General features: G+C 45.1%; 1 protein-coding gene and 1 pseudogene across 3 annotated transcripts in view; one reads left to right on the forward strand and one right to left on the reverse strand.

Moving 5' to 3' along the window:
- SH3GL1 (SH3 domain containing GRB2 like 1, endophilin A2) overlaps window positions 1–15,154 on the reverse strand; it is a 38,735-nt gene that overhangs the window by 13,801 nt on the left and 9,780 nt on the right. The window lies entirely within an intron of this gene.
- On the forward strand, window positions 14,371–14,957 carry LOC118731384 (annotated as a pseudogene).

Consider the following 15,154-nt stretch of genomic DNA (forward strand, 5'->3'; position numbering starts at 1 on the left):
CCAGCTCAGAGGCAGAACCCTCAGGCCCCCCAGGGGTAAGCCAGCTGCCCGCCTCCCAGCCAGGGGTGGGGTGGGGCTGGTTGTTGATGTGCAGAGGAGCCTGGCAAGGGGCGTTGGTCAGACCTGGCCTCACCTGGACCCTCTCAGTCTAGGCAGTTTTCTGCCATCCACTGTGGTGGCCATTTATATCACATGTCAGGCTGACTCAGGCTCCCCACCTCCCAGCACATACACTCTCAGGCCTGCCTGGTTCTGGTTTGAGAACAGGACCCCAGGCTGGCCAAGGGATGATAAATGCTTTGCTATTTGGAAAGCAGTGAGCTGACTGTCAACATGAAGCCTCAACCGTGACTTTCCTGCCTGGAACATGCTGTTAAAATGGGAGGGATGGGAGTGGGTTTAAGCAAGAAAAATTCTCTCAAAAATCCTGGCTTAGTAATTCAAGATTCTGAGCTGGACACAACACAGGCACTGGTGGCAAAGCAGGAACTGGACACTGGAAAGAACTGTCTTTAGAGGAAGTGGCGATGGCAGATGGAAGACAGTCACAAAGTGACTGTCAAGGAACAGCGAGCCAGATGACCAAGCTCCTCGAGATATACCGAGGGGGGAGGGGAAGTGGCGCAAGTACTGCCTCTTGCAGGTCCCAGCACCCGTACACGGGCTCCTCAGCTCCAGGCCGAGAAGAATTTTTCTTTGCCAATAGCGAAGTCTCCACAGGGCGAGGCCCACTCCTCATGCTGCTGTCAGACTGTGCCACCAGCTTTAAACTCCCCAGCATCCTTCCTGGGGGCCCTGTGAGCCCCTGGACGCCTCTCCACCTACCTGAACCAGGCTGAGGGACACTTGGATTTGCATCATTTTACTCCCCAGGAGCCCTGGGCAGTCTCCTCGCTAGTCTCCCCTCCTCCCAGACCTTGCCGTGGCCTCCTGCCCAGAAGCCTCCATGTGTTAGGGCGGGCGGCCCTCTCTAGGCTACTGTCCCGATTTTTGCGCCATAATCGCTAGACAGCCCCCCCTTGCCCTGCCCATCAGTGCTGCTTTAGCCTAATCCCTGCTTGGTGCGCTCAGAGGCCTCAGCTTGGGCATGACTTTCTGTTACAGCTCCTTTCAGAACACTCTCGAGTTCTAATTCTGCGTGCCAGGCACCCCACGTTTTCCTCAGTAGCTGATGGCAAGACCCTGAGGCACCCATGTTGCTCTCTGCAGGCATCCAGCACATCGCCCAGCACTGTGCATGGGTGGGGTGGATACCATCTGACAGACTGGCTGGCCCAATGCCACCACTCATATCACCCTGAAGGGTCAACTCTTGCTGGTCCCTCTGCCCCCGACAAAGGATGTGCTCTTGGACAGAATCAAAGGGAAGTGTGGGCTGGGCACAAGCTCCTTCAGGCACTTGGGAACAGGCCAGATCCAAGCTAGTGCCCCTGTTGTGCTGAGGACTTTTACCTCCGACTGAGATGCCAGCAATCACCTGTGGCCCTTTCCTCGTCTCCCGAAGGAGTGGCTGACAAAGCGGAGGAGCAGCAGCACAGGAGGACTGAAGGCTGGAGGAGATCTGTAACCACAGGGCCACACAGGAGGCGTGTGGGGCTCGGCACACACAGACGGTTGTGCGGTGCCTTGGCTTCAGTCCTGTTTGAGGGAAATGCCTTCCTCTTTCCACAGGTGGCTCAGTAGTCCCTAGAGACAGGTGACAAGGAACCTACACCCTGCCGACCTGACCTCCATGGGGATGGCGGGAGGAGAGGGCAGGCTAAACGAGTGTGGGTCCACGGCGATGCTTTCCATTGAAGCCAGTCTGGCCAGAGGCCAGGCCCTGAGCACCCTCCCGGTGTTCTGTGGTGGGTAATGGCCTGGGGTCAGGGCACCAGGGCTCCTAGTCCTGACTCCTCTGGGGACCCTCCTAAATTCCTCATTCTATTCTATATAATAAAAGGCTAATATGTGAATTGACCTAACGGCTGAATGACCAGTCACTACGACGCACACTGATCACCATGGGGCAGATGCTCAACACAGGAGCTGTGCTGCTCGGCCAGAAGTCTGGCTCATGGCTGAGCCCAGGGGTGGTGGCAGGAGCCTTTCCCGCCTCCGTGGCAGTCGGACATCCTCTGAGGGCTCCCAGACTTCAAGGGCGCAGGCCAGGCTGAGGGACACTCCCTCACCAAAGTGCACAAATTTCATGCACCAGACTTCTAAGAGCATTGGTCCAGGTTCAACCCTAATGATCGCCAGTCCTGGGATTTTTTTTATTTTCTTTTCTTTCTTTTTTTTTTTTTTAAATACAGTTTTATTGATTTTAGAGAGGAAAGCAGAGGGAGAGAAAGAAACATCAATGATGAGAGAGAATCATTGATTGGCTGCCTCCTGCATGCCCCCTACTGGGGGGGATAGAGCCCGCAACCTGGCCATATGCCCTGACCGGGAATTGAACCAGTGACCTTTTGGTTCCTGAGTCGACGCTCAACCGCTGAGCTACACCCGGCTGGGGAGACCTGGGATTTTCATTAAGACACTACCAAGCCTGGCTGGTGTGATTCAGTGGTTGAGCATCAACCTATAAGCCAGGAAGTCATGGTTCAATTCCTGATCAGGACACATACTCAGATTTTGGGCTCAATCCCCAGTGGAGGATGTAAGGAAACAGCCTATCAATGATTCTCTCTCATCACTGATGTTTCATGTCTCTCTCTCTCTCTCTTTCCCTCTCTGAAATCACTAAAAATATCTATAATAATAAGAGCGTAATATGCTAATTAGGACAAAGCCAGGGCTGCGAGGGAAGCCAATTCTGTAGGCAGGGGAAGGAAGGCCTACTCTGGCACAAATTTTATGCATTGGGCTGCTAGTTTAAAAATAAAAACACATCACCAAGTTGCCCCACAAGGAAGGAAACAGAAGCACTTGCATGTCACACAACTGGGAGAATCAATTTCAGATGAAAATTTTTAAAAAGAAACACCTAACCCACAAACAAATGAGGCAAAACACCCCCTGAGACCTGCCTGGCAGGGTGGCACCAGCTCCATACCACTAATAGCGAGCTGGGTTCACAGTGGGGAGCTGCTGGCCACTGGTTTAAGGCCTGGCTGGCAGAGTGTGATTCTATTATGCTTATGCAAAGAAATAGTAAGGTGTTTTTGCAAATTAATGTTATCAATGGCAAAGCGGATGCAAAAGCAGCTCCTCTGCATTAAATATCATGACCACAGCCTACTGCATGAGGCTGTAGATATCCAGCATAATTCTCAGTCAAATCTCAACAATGGCAAGCTAAGCTGAACAACTGACCAACCTAAAAGTGCAGAGCCCCCGCCTCTTAGAACACAGATGCCACCACCCTGTCTCTAAGACCCCTCCCATTTTTCAAGGTCTAACAAATGAGAAGCCACCTCTTCCAGGAAGCTCTCCTGATTCTCCATCACCCACCTCCTTACCCAGGCAGGGGTGACCTGGGTGCTAGCCACTCACCCACCACACTATGGCAACCCCTCTTTCAGGCTGCTCCCCCTTCAGACCTCACCTTGAACCAGGCTTGCCGGACCGAGTTTTCCGTTCCACAAAGGCACTCACTTCATTCCCATCTCTTTACGACCCTTTTCCTCTACTGGATTATGAACTTGATGTCAGCATCTGGTCACTGCCATACTTGCGCTCAGAATGGCATCTAAGACTCAGGAAGCGCTTAGCTAATACAACTTCATGTGGGTCTGATCTCATCCCACCACTCCGCAGTGGCTGAGCTCTGGGAGGGCAGTGACCTAGGGAGATGGCTGGATGAAAGCCCAATTTCCATCCCCAATTTTCCTTTATAGGAAGTTCAAGGTAAGCTGGTTCTCTGGTAGGAGGCTACCTGTCCAGTTCCCTGCTCTCTCTCTGCCCAAGGTCTGCCAACAGTTGGCTCCCACACAGGGGAGAGCAAAGGTTCAGGAAAATTGGCAAAGACAAAAAATCTGAGCAAGCCAGACCCAGGCTGGCTTAAATCCAGAGGACCCCATTCCCGGAAAAAGCTGGTTTGTTATCAACAGGAATTCCCAGGAAAGCAAAGGGTCTGCGGTTTGGGAGGACAGGATAGAGAAAAAGGCTGACAGGCAAACAGACTTGGAAGGCCGAAGTGAAATGGTCCCAAACACACACTAGGCTGGAGCAGGGAGGTGTGTGGGGGGAGCACACGTAGGTCCCCTATAGATCACGAGGGAGGACAGCGTGGCCTTGGATCTCTTCCACCAGGCAGCCTGTCGCAGAAGTTCTGAGTGCGCGCTAAGGAATGTGTTTTAATCTGCCTCCACTGCTCACCTGCCACACCAAGGTGGTGATGTCAGGCTCAGTTGGCAAGTGACTCATGGCCATGGTGGCCCACAGTCACCAAGACCAGTTTCTTCAGGTGTGGCTACCAGCAACACCTGGGCAGGACACAATCCTAGGACGACTCTGTGATGCTCTCAGGAGGAAGGAATGAGAAGAGGGGGGTCTTGGGCAGGCAGCTTGACACGGGTCCAGGACATGGGCAACATTCAGAAGCAAGGTCTGCTAAGTGGCCTGGATGACAGGGACAGTAAGAGTGCTGGGTTTCTGGAGTGAAAGGTTTGGTGTAGATTCTTCTTTAATAAGAGAAAACACATCCTGGGTGGGCCTCCTATGAGGGATCTGTACTTCTGCACACACATCACCCCACACATCGGGACATGTGTCAATAGCAAGCTGATTGCTCACCATTCCAGTGTACCAAAAGACATCAGTAACAGGGTCTAAAAGACTCACGGTACCAAGTACATTTGTTGATGGGTGACCATGACACATAATTGTGAAGCTCCATTTGGGAGAAGGGGAAGTAATGAAGTGCCAGGAGATAAAATGACTTGGTCTGAAGGAAGGTGGGTAGGAAATCTTCTCATACTCCATGGAGAGTAGCACATGGTGTAAAAATGCTACCATGCCTGACCCCTCCTTTTCCAAACAACCTGGCCTACGGGCCATCCCTGATCACGTAGGTGGCTTTCTGTCCTTATCCTCGCTAATATGACCCCTGCCTGTCCTGGACACCCTGCCCTCTCTCCTTCCAGATGGTGCACATCACCTCCATAAAGCAGTACTTCCGCCTGGGTATGAGGGTTCCCCCCACTGTAAGTCAGAAGGTTTTGCTATATTTTCCAAGATGGCTGAACAGTACCCCTCAGCAGAGATGGCTTTTCATCTTTCATTTTTCCTTTTTGTAGGAGAAAAGCTGCCCAGCCCTCCTCCCCACGTCTGGCTTCTCTTCAGTGTAATGCGTGTCTGTTGTGGCCACTTCCTGAGCAAGGAGCCATAAGAATGATCAAATCCCTCTCTACTCAGGATGATGGTTTAGCACCAAGGACCTCCTCCCGACACCCACCATCTGTGGCAGCTACTGCTCCCATGGACGAACTGACCTCATAGAAAGTGTCTGTTCGGTCCAAGACTAAAATGGAAATATTGTACAACTAAAATACAGAAAAACTACCCTGAAAAATCAACTGTAGATCAGCTGGACTTAGAAAGTGGAAACTGCATCAAGACTGGTAGAAAGTGCAGAAATGTGAAAGGTGGCTGGGCTCCCATAGACAGCAGCTAAAGATCCAGAGGGATGGTTCAGCTGATGGAAGCCCCCACTGACAATTCTGGGGTGTAAACCACGAGCTGGGCTCCCCAGCCCAGAGCACCAGAACTGAGGAAGGTGTCCACATACCTTGCTGTGAAAAGCAGCAAGTTTGCTGTCTGCCCAGGAGAGAAGGCTGGAAAGGCAGGTACCCTCTTAAAGGGACAACACATAAAATTCCGTGAGCAGCTACTCACCTTGGGCTCCAGCAAAGAGGACAGAGTGGACTGGAGCTATGTGAGGAGAGTCCAGGGTTGGGAGCTCTGGGGTTGGAACTCAGAGGGTAGCCACCCCAGTTTCCTGTGCTGAATCATTCCCTCATGCTGCAGAGGACAGCTCTCTCTTACAGAACTTTGCTTTCAAGGCAGTTTTGGCTTGGGGGAAAGGCACTGCCATATCCTGTTGGAAGACCTCTTAACCCAGCTTGTGGTCCACAGCCTGAGGCCAATCAAGGCTGATAACAATCAGACTGTAGGCGGACGTCAGCAGGCTTTCAGCCTTTGCCTGATATCTTCTGGGCCTGGGCTAGGAAAAGCAGACCCCCTAATGCACCAAGCTCTCCCCCCTCCCCCCAATCTTGATCCTTTCCAAAGGCGTCCAGTCCCAGCAGAGGGAGCCACAAGCTACGATTGCTAATAGCCCCGAACAGGGTACTCAGCGCTAGTTAGAAACGGTGTCTATCACTGTCGTGGACTAGAGCTTGGGGGTCATAGCACACCTACCTATTACACAGATACAAACCCAAACGGGCAGCCAAAATGGGGAGACAATGAAAGAAAACCCCCAAATGAAAGAACAAGAGAATTCTCCAGAAAGAGCTAAATGAAGTGGATATAAGAAATTTATCTAATATAGATTTCAGAATAATGATTGCAAAGATGTTTAACAGCATGAGAAAAGAGACAGTAACTATGAAAAAAGATCAGTCAGAAACAAAGAATGGCATGGCACTAATAAACACACTGGAAAGCCTACATAACAGATTAGGGGAAGCTTAGGATCAGATTAGTGAATTAGAAGTCAGGGTAGAAAAAAATCACTCAGAGAACAATGACAAAACTATTAAAAAAAAACACACACACAAAAAACAAAAGGACAGCTTAAAGGAGTTGTGGGACAACATGAAATGTAACAATATTCGTAACTGGAGTGCAAAAGGAGAAGTAAGCAAGCAAGGGATAGAGAACTTGTTTGAAGAATTAATGCCAGAAAACTTCCCTAACCTACTGAAGGAAAAAGTCACACAAGCCCAAGAGGCACAGAGTCCCAAGCAAGAAGCAGCCAAACAAGCCTATGCCCAGACACATCATAGTTAAAATGCCAAATAATTAGACAGAGAATCTTAAAGGCAGCAAGAGAAAAGCAGTTTGTTACCTGCAAAGGAGCCCCTATAAGGCTGTCAGCTGATTTCTCCACAGAAACTCTACAGGCCAGAAGGTAATGGCATGAAGTATTCAAGGTAATGAAGAGCAAGTCTCTCATTCAAAATAGATGGTGAAATAAAGAGCTTCCCAGACAAAAAAAAAAAAAAAAAAAAAAAGGCTAAAGGAATTTATCACTACCAAATTGAGACTATAAGAAATCCTAAAGGGCTGAAACCAGTTTGGCTCAGTGGATAGAGCGTCAGCCTGCGGGCTGAAAGGTCCTGGGTTTGATTCCGGTCAAGGGCATGTACCTTGGTTGTGGGCACATCCCCAGTAGGGGGTGTGCAAGAGACAGCTGTTCCATGATTCTCTCTCATCGATGTTTCTGGCTCTCTATCCCTCTCTCTTACTCTCTGTAAAAAATCAATAAAATATATTTAAAAAGAAAAAAAGAAATCCTAAAGGGACTGATGTGATGAGAATAGAAAAGAGAAGCATAGGAATACAGAATTAAAATGGCAATAAATAAGTGCCTATCAATAATAATCTTAAGTGTAAATGGATCAAATGCTCCAATCAAAAGACACAGAGTAGCTGAATGGATACAAAAACATGACCCAATTACTAGTATACGCAGTCTACAGGAGACCCGCCTCAGAACAAAATACTCACACAGGATGAGAGTGAAGGGATGGAAAAAATTTTTCCATGTAAATGGAAACAAACAAAAAAAGCTGGGGTAGCATACTTGACAAAATAACTCCAAACTAAAGGCCATCACCAGACACAACAAAGATCACTACAACAAGAGGAATCCACCCAACAAGAGGATATAACTCTGGTAAACATATATGCCCCCAATATAGGAGATATATAAAAAACTTCTAGATGACTTTAAGGGAGAGAGAGAAAATACAATCGTAGTAGGAGACTTTAACACCCCGCTGATTTCACTAGATAGATCTTCCAGTAAAAAAATTAACAGGGAAACAGTGATTCTAAAGGACACAATGGATCAGATGGATTTAATTGACATTTCAGAATATACATTATATTCAAGTGCAAATGGATCATTCACAAAAATAGATTACATGGTAGGATACAAAACAAATCTCTACAAATTCAAGAAGACTGAAATCATAGCAAGCATCATCTCAGATCACAGTGGAATAAAATTAGAAATCAACTACAGTAAAAACACCCCAAAACATTCAAACACCTGGAGGCTAAATAGCACGTTAATAAATAATGAAGGGGTTACCAACAAGATCAAGAAAGAAATAAAAAACTTCCTGGAAATAAATAAAAATGAAGACACAAAAACACAAATGTCTGGGACACAGCAAAAGCAGTCCCGAGAGAAAAGTTCATAGCACTACAAGTCTACCTGAAAAAACAAAAAAATAGCCGAAACTGGTTTGGCTCAGCGGACAGTGTCAGCCTGCTGACAGAAGGGTCCCAGGTTCAATTCCGGTCAAGGGCATGTACCTTGGTTGCAGGCACATCCCCAGTAAGGAGTGTGCAGGAGGCAGCTGATGGATATCTCTCTCTCATCGATGCTTCTAACTCTCTATACCTCTCCCTTCCTCTCTGTAAAAAAATCAATAAAAAATATATTTAAAAACAACAAAAAAACAATAAAATATTTAGCCCTACAACTAGAAAGAGAATAAGAAGAGCCCAGATTAAGTAGAAGGAAGGAAATAATAAAGATTACAGCAGAAATAAACAAGAGACAAAAAAAAAAAAATCAATGAAACAAAGCTGGTTATTTGAAAAGATAAACAAGATTGATAAACTGTTAGCCAGACTCATCAAGAAGCAAACAGAGAGGACCCAAATAAATAAATGGAAGTGGAAAAGTAACAGTGACACCACAGAAATACAAAGGATTGTATGAAAATACTATGCCAACAAGCTGGACAATGTGGATGAAATGAAATCAGAAAACCTGAACAGGCCAATAACAACTGATGAAATAGAAACAGTAATCAAAATACTCTCAGGAAATAAAAAGTCCGACTTCACAGGGGAGTTTTACCGAACATTCAAAGAACATTTATACTCCTCAAACTATTCCAAAAAAATACAAGAGGAAGGAACACTTCCAAACTCTTTTTATGAGACCAGCATTATCCTAATTCCAAAAACAGATAAAGACACTACAAAGAAAGAGAATTACAAGCCAATATCCCTGATAAACGTAGATGATAAAATCCTCAACAAGCTGAAACCGATTTGGTTCAGTGGTAGAGGTCGGTCTGCAGACTGAAAGGTCCCAGGTTCGATTCCGATCAAGGGCATGTACATTGGTTGCGGGCACATCCCCGGTGGCGGGTGTGCAGGAGGCGGCTGGTCGATGTTTCTCTCTCATCGACATTTCTGGTTTTCTATCTCTCTCCCTTCCTCTCTGTAAAAAATCAATAAAATATATATTTTTTTAAAAATGGAAGCATTTCTTAAAAAAAAAAAAAAATCCTCAACAAAATATTAGTAAATTGGATGCAGCAATATATCAAAAAGATTATACACCATGATCAAGTGGAATTTATTCCAGGGATGCAAAGCGGGTACAATATTTGCAAATCAATAAAAGTGATATATCACACAAATAAATTGAAAGACGAAAATCATAGGATCATATCAATAGATGCAGAAAAAGCATTCAACAAAATACAACACCCATTTTTTATTAAAAACTCTCAGCAAAGGGTTATGTTCTTAGTAATGCCAGACTGATGTGCCTGCATGTGGGTCAAGATCTACGGAGAGGAGAAACCAAGATGGTGGCCTAGATAAGCACCTACGTAAGCTGCTGCCTCGCACAACAATTTCAAAACAACTAAAAGACAGAACGGACATCATCCAAAATACATAAGAAACTCATAAAACGTAACAAAAGGAAGACAAACAATCAAATTTAAAAAATGGGCAAAGGACCTAAATATCAATAGACACTTCTCCAAAGAGGACATACAGATGGCCAAGGGACATATTAAAAAATGCTCAAAGTCGCAGAAACTGGTTTGGCTCAGTGGATAGAGCGTCGGCCTGCGGACTGAAAGGTCCTGGGTTCAATTCCAGTCAGGGCATGTACCTTGGTTGCGGGCACATCCCCAGTGGGGGGTGTGCAGGAGGCAGCTGATCCATGATTCTCTCTCATCAATGTTTCTAGCTCTCTATCCCTCCCTCTTCCTCTCTGTGAACAATCAATAAAATATATATATTTTTTAAATGCTCAAAGTCACTGATTATCAGAGAGATGCAAATAAAAATGACAATGAGGTATCACCATCAACACTGGCTACCATCAAACAAATCAACAAACGACAAGTGCTGGTGAGGATGTGGAGAAAAGGGAACACTGCTGGTGGGAATGCAGACTGGTGTATCCATTATAGAAAACAGAATGGTGTTTCCTCAAAAAATTAAATATGTAACTGTCATTTGACCCAGTGATCCCACTTCTAGGAATGTACCTTAGGAAAACAGAAACACCAATAAGAAAGAATGTATGCACCCCTATGTTCACAATAGCTAAGATACGGAAACAGCCCAAGTGCCCATCAGTAGATGAGTGGGTAAAAAAGCTGTGGTACATTTACACCATGGAATACTATGCAGCAGTAAAAAAAAAAAAAAAAAAAAAGAATCTCTTACTCTTTGAGACAGATGGAGGGATGGAGGGACCTGGAGAGTGTCTTGCTAAGTGAAACAAGAGAAAGATAAGCATCACATGCTTGAACTCATTTGTAGAATCTAAGTAACAAAACAAACTGATGAATAGAGTGGATCCAGAGACATGGAAGTATGGAATAGTGAGGAATCTCGGAGGGAAAGCGGGAGAGAGTAGGTGGTTGGGAGGTGATCAACCAAAGATCTTTTGTACGCATGCACATATGTATAACCATGGACACAGACAATAGGGTGGTGAAAGCCAGGGGCAGGCAGGAGGGGGGCTCAATGGGTGAAAAAAGGGGACATATGTAATACTTTCAACAATAAAGAACTATTAAAAAAATAAGTATCACATGATCTCACTCATACGTGGAATCTAATGAACAAAATAAACTGATGAACAAAATACACTGAGTGGTCAGATTATTATGACCTCTGAACGCATAATAATCTGGCCACTTAGTGTATATCCTATATAATAAAAGGCTAATATGCAAATTGTCCCCTTGACCAGAAGTTCAACCAGCAGGCAGGCCAGCCAACTGCCCATGTCCCCTCCTTCTGGCCAGGCTGGCCGGACCCCACTCATGCACAAATTCATGTACCTGGCCTCTAACACACACACACACACACACACACACACACACACACACTAGGTTTACCGGTTAATAATGCAGATTTTTTCAATAGATGGAGTTACACATATGTTGATATATGTGTGATTTGATATGTATGAAAGCTTCAAAACTTCATGTCAAATTTGCTGAAGGTGTTAATATAGATATTTTTATGCTTAAAAATGTCAAATTTTGTGGCAAAAAAAGGAGCATTGCGGGAAGTTTTAATTTATTACTTTGTTTTGAAGAAAAGTGCTGCTGAGAATTATTGTATACTTCGGGAAGCTTATGGTTAACATGCTCCATCTCAAGATACTTGTGAACGCTGGCTTAAATGCTTTAAAAGTGATAATTTTAATGTGAAAGACAAAGAACATCCAGGTCAACTGAAAAGGTTTGAAGACCAACAATTACAAGCATTATTGGATGAAGATGCTTTTCAAACTCAAAAACAACTTGCAGAAAGATTAAAGGTTGCTCAGCAAACAATTTCCAATCATTTAAAGCAATGGAAATGATTTTAAAGGAAGGAAAATGGGTGCCACATCAACTGAATGAAAGACAAATGGAAAACTGAAAAGGTATCAGTAAAATGTTGCTTCAACTGTGAGGGTTAACTAAATAAATAAAATGTGGAGTCTAAAAAGAAAAAGAATGAATAAATAAAACAAAATAGAACAGACTCATATAGAGAATAAGCTGATGGTTGCCAAAGAGGAGGGGAAGTGGAGGAAGAGAATAATTTTTAAATATAAAAAATAAAACTCTACCCAAAACATTAAACAACACAAAAATCTTAAAGAGGTCAGAGATCTGACATGGATCTCACCAACTAAGACCAGGGTATCAGCCGAGTTACATTCATTTCTGGGGATTCTACAGATTTCCAAGCCTTTTCTGGCTTCTATTAGTAGAGGCCACCTGCACTCCTTGGCTTGTGGCCCTTTCCTCTGTCTTCAGAGCCAGCAAAGGCTTTATGCTGCCTTCCTTCTGGTTCTCTTTCCCACAGTCACATCTCTGACCACAGCAGGAAAAGGTTTGAACTTCTAAGGGTCCTTCTGATTAGATCCAAAATGTTCTCTCCAGCTACAGGTCCATATTCTTAATCCCATCAGCAAAGACCCTGTGCCAATAAGGTAACATATCCACAGGTTCCAGATTAGGACAGGAACATCCTTGGGGGTGGAGGGTATGCTAATTGCCACAGGAACTACAGGGACTCTCCTTATTCTAAAAGTCACCACAAACACTGAATTAGCAAACACGAAACCACTGCTCCTGGACAAAAGACTGTATTAGGTTATATATTTTGTGTTAGGTGTATTTCTATTTAAAGAAATCTCATTTAGCCAAAACTGGTTTGGCTCAGTGGACAGAGCACTGGCCTGGAGACTGAAAGGTCCCGGGTTCAATTCCGGTCAAGAGCATGTACCTTGGTTGCAGGCACATCCCCAGTAGGGGGTGTGCAGGAGGCAGCTGGTCGATGTTTCTCTCTCATTGATGTTCCTAGCTCTCCCTTCCTCTCTGTAAAAATCAATAATATATATATATATTTTAATTTAATTTTTTTAATTCAACACTAAATAAACAGTGGAAAGGATACAAGAGCTGAAACTCAAGAGGCAGAGCCTGTCGGGAAACTCAACATTTTTTTGTCGCTATGCATAGGTCTGTGAAACTGCCACCAGTATTGATTTGGGGTTACAAATAAATTTCAGCAGGTAGATGAAACTTAAAATACAGAATCTACAAACAAGGATCAACTGTGTGTCCACACCTGAGAAGATACCAGGTGTTATCTGTGAGCTTAGTTTCATTGCAGAGACCAAAACAGAAAACATGGGTTCTTGAGGAATTAACAGGGTGGTGAAGAAATTAATACTACTGAGGGGGGCACGGGGCAGAAACAAGGTTCTGGGTGCTGGCAGCAGCTGTGTGCTTCCCTGGGCTGATCCACGGTCCCTGCTCCCTCTGGACCACACTGAGCTAACACGGAGCCCTCCCCCCACACATGCCACTTCCTGGCCAAGGCCTCTGGGCTCGTGCCGCCCGGTGAAAGACCATCCTTTATGAAGGCTCAAACACCTGACACCCCTCCACCCCAGCTGAGTCCATACAAACTGAATAGGTTGTTTTTTTCCAGGCTGGTACACGGAAAATCTATATGGTCACATTAAACAAGGTATGACTTGAGACACTCTTGGACATGAGCCCACAGGGGCATCTATCTACAAGACTGTTCTGCCACTGTTTGAAAGAGCAAAAGTTTGGAAACATTTTACTGATACCTTTCCAGTTTTCCATTTGTCTTTCAAGCTTTTTAGCAAAAGCTTCCTAAATGCCCACGGGCAGGAAGATGGATAAGAGTACTGTGAAACAGCCACACCACGGGAGCTATATACCTGTGGAAATAAACTATAGTCACAGGCATCAGTGTGAACAAAACACAAATAGTGCTGAACAAAGAAAGCAAGTTATACACATAAAAACCTCCATGTGATATCATTTACATGAGGTATAAACTCGAAAAACAATACTGCACATTTTTTATTTTTTATTTATACATATATAAATTTTTTTTGTTAATCCTCACCCAAAGATACGTTTCCATTAATTTTTAGACAGCGTGGAAGTGAGAGGGAAAGACAGAAAGAGAAACATCAGTGTGAGAGAGAGACATAGACTGGTTGCTTCCTGCATGTCCCCCAAATGGGCCCAGGGATCGAGACTGCAAACAAGGTATGTGCCGTTGACCAGAAATGAAACCAGGACCCTCCAGTCCAAGGGCCAATGCTCCAACTACTGGCCAAACTGGCTAGGGCAATATTGCACATTTTTTAGTGATAACTCCATATGCAGTGATAATGTCAACATCCCTTTAAGATAAATTTAAGAAGTGAGTCAATATAAAAGGGAAAAGATGGGAGAAATTGGCAGTGAGTTGGGGTTCTCACATGGAGGGTGACAGAAGGGAAAGGTGGTGGCAGGCAGGTAAGAAGGCTGGCTTCAGGTACAATCAGACACAGGAGTATTCTGCATTCTGTACCCTTGGGATGGTAGGGATCCTGTACCTAGGGGGTAGTTGGGAATGACTGGAGATGTAGATCTGGAGGACAGATGCATGAGGGCTGGTGGGTGCAAGGGAAGTGAGAAGAGGAGGAGAGCTCTTTCCCAGTCACCGCGGAGTTACATGGAGGCGGAGGCTTGGGTGTGTTCAAGATTTGGCTCTTCCCATAAACCACTACCATGGCCGAGGAAGGCATTGCTGCTGGAGGTGTAATGGACATTAATACTGCTTCACAAGGGGTGCTGAAGACCATCCTCAACCACGATGGCCTCGCACCAGAATTCGCAAAGCTGCCAAAGTCTTAGACAAGTGCCAAGCTCACCTTTGTGTACTTCCATCCAACTGTGATGAACCCATGTACGTCAAGTTGGTGGAGGCTCTTTGTGTTGAACACCAAATCAACCCAATTGAGGTTGACGACAACAAGGAACTAGGGGAATGGGTAGGTCTCTGTAAAAATCGACAGAGAGGGAAAACCCCGTAAAGTGGTTGGTTGCAGTTGCGTGGTGGTTAAGGACTATTGCAAAGAGTCTCAGGCAAAGGATGTCATCAAGGAGTACTTCAAATGCAAGAAATAAACAAATAAACTTGGCTTTTGTTTATCAAAAGAGAGAGAGACAAGAGAAGAAAAGGGAAGAGGAGAAAGAGAATGAAAAGGCCACAGAGAAAGACAATTGGGACAAGTGGGGAAGGTGGGAGGAAAGATTAATAAAAGAGTTGGCAGGCTGACTGAGAAAATGAGAAAAGAGAGAAACAGCAGGCAGGTATAGAAGCCAGAAACAGCAGGCAGGGCTGGCAAGCAGGA

Source organism: Pipistrellus kuhlii, unplaced genomic scaffold, assembly GCF_014108245.1.
Source record: "Pipistrellus kuhlii isolate mPipKuh1 unplaced genomic scaffold, mPipKuh1.p scaffold_m20_p_30, whole genome shotgun sequence".
In the NCBI taxonomy this organism is placed as follows: Eukaryota; Metazoa; Chordata; class Mammalia; order Chiroptera; family Vespertilionidae; genus Pipistrellus; species Pipistrellus kuhlii.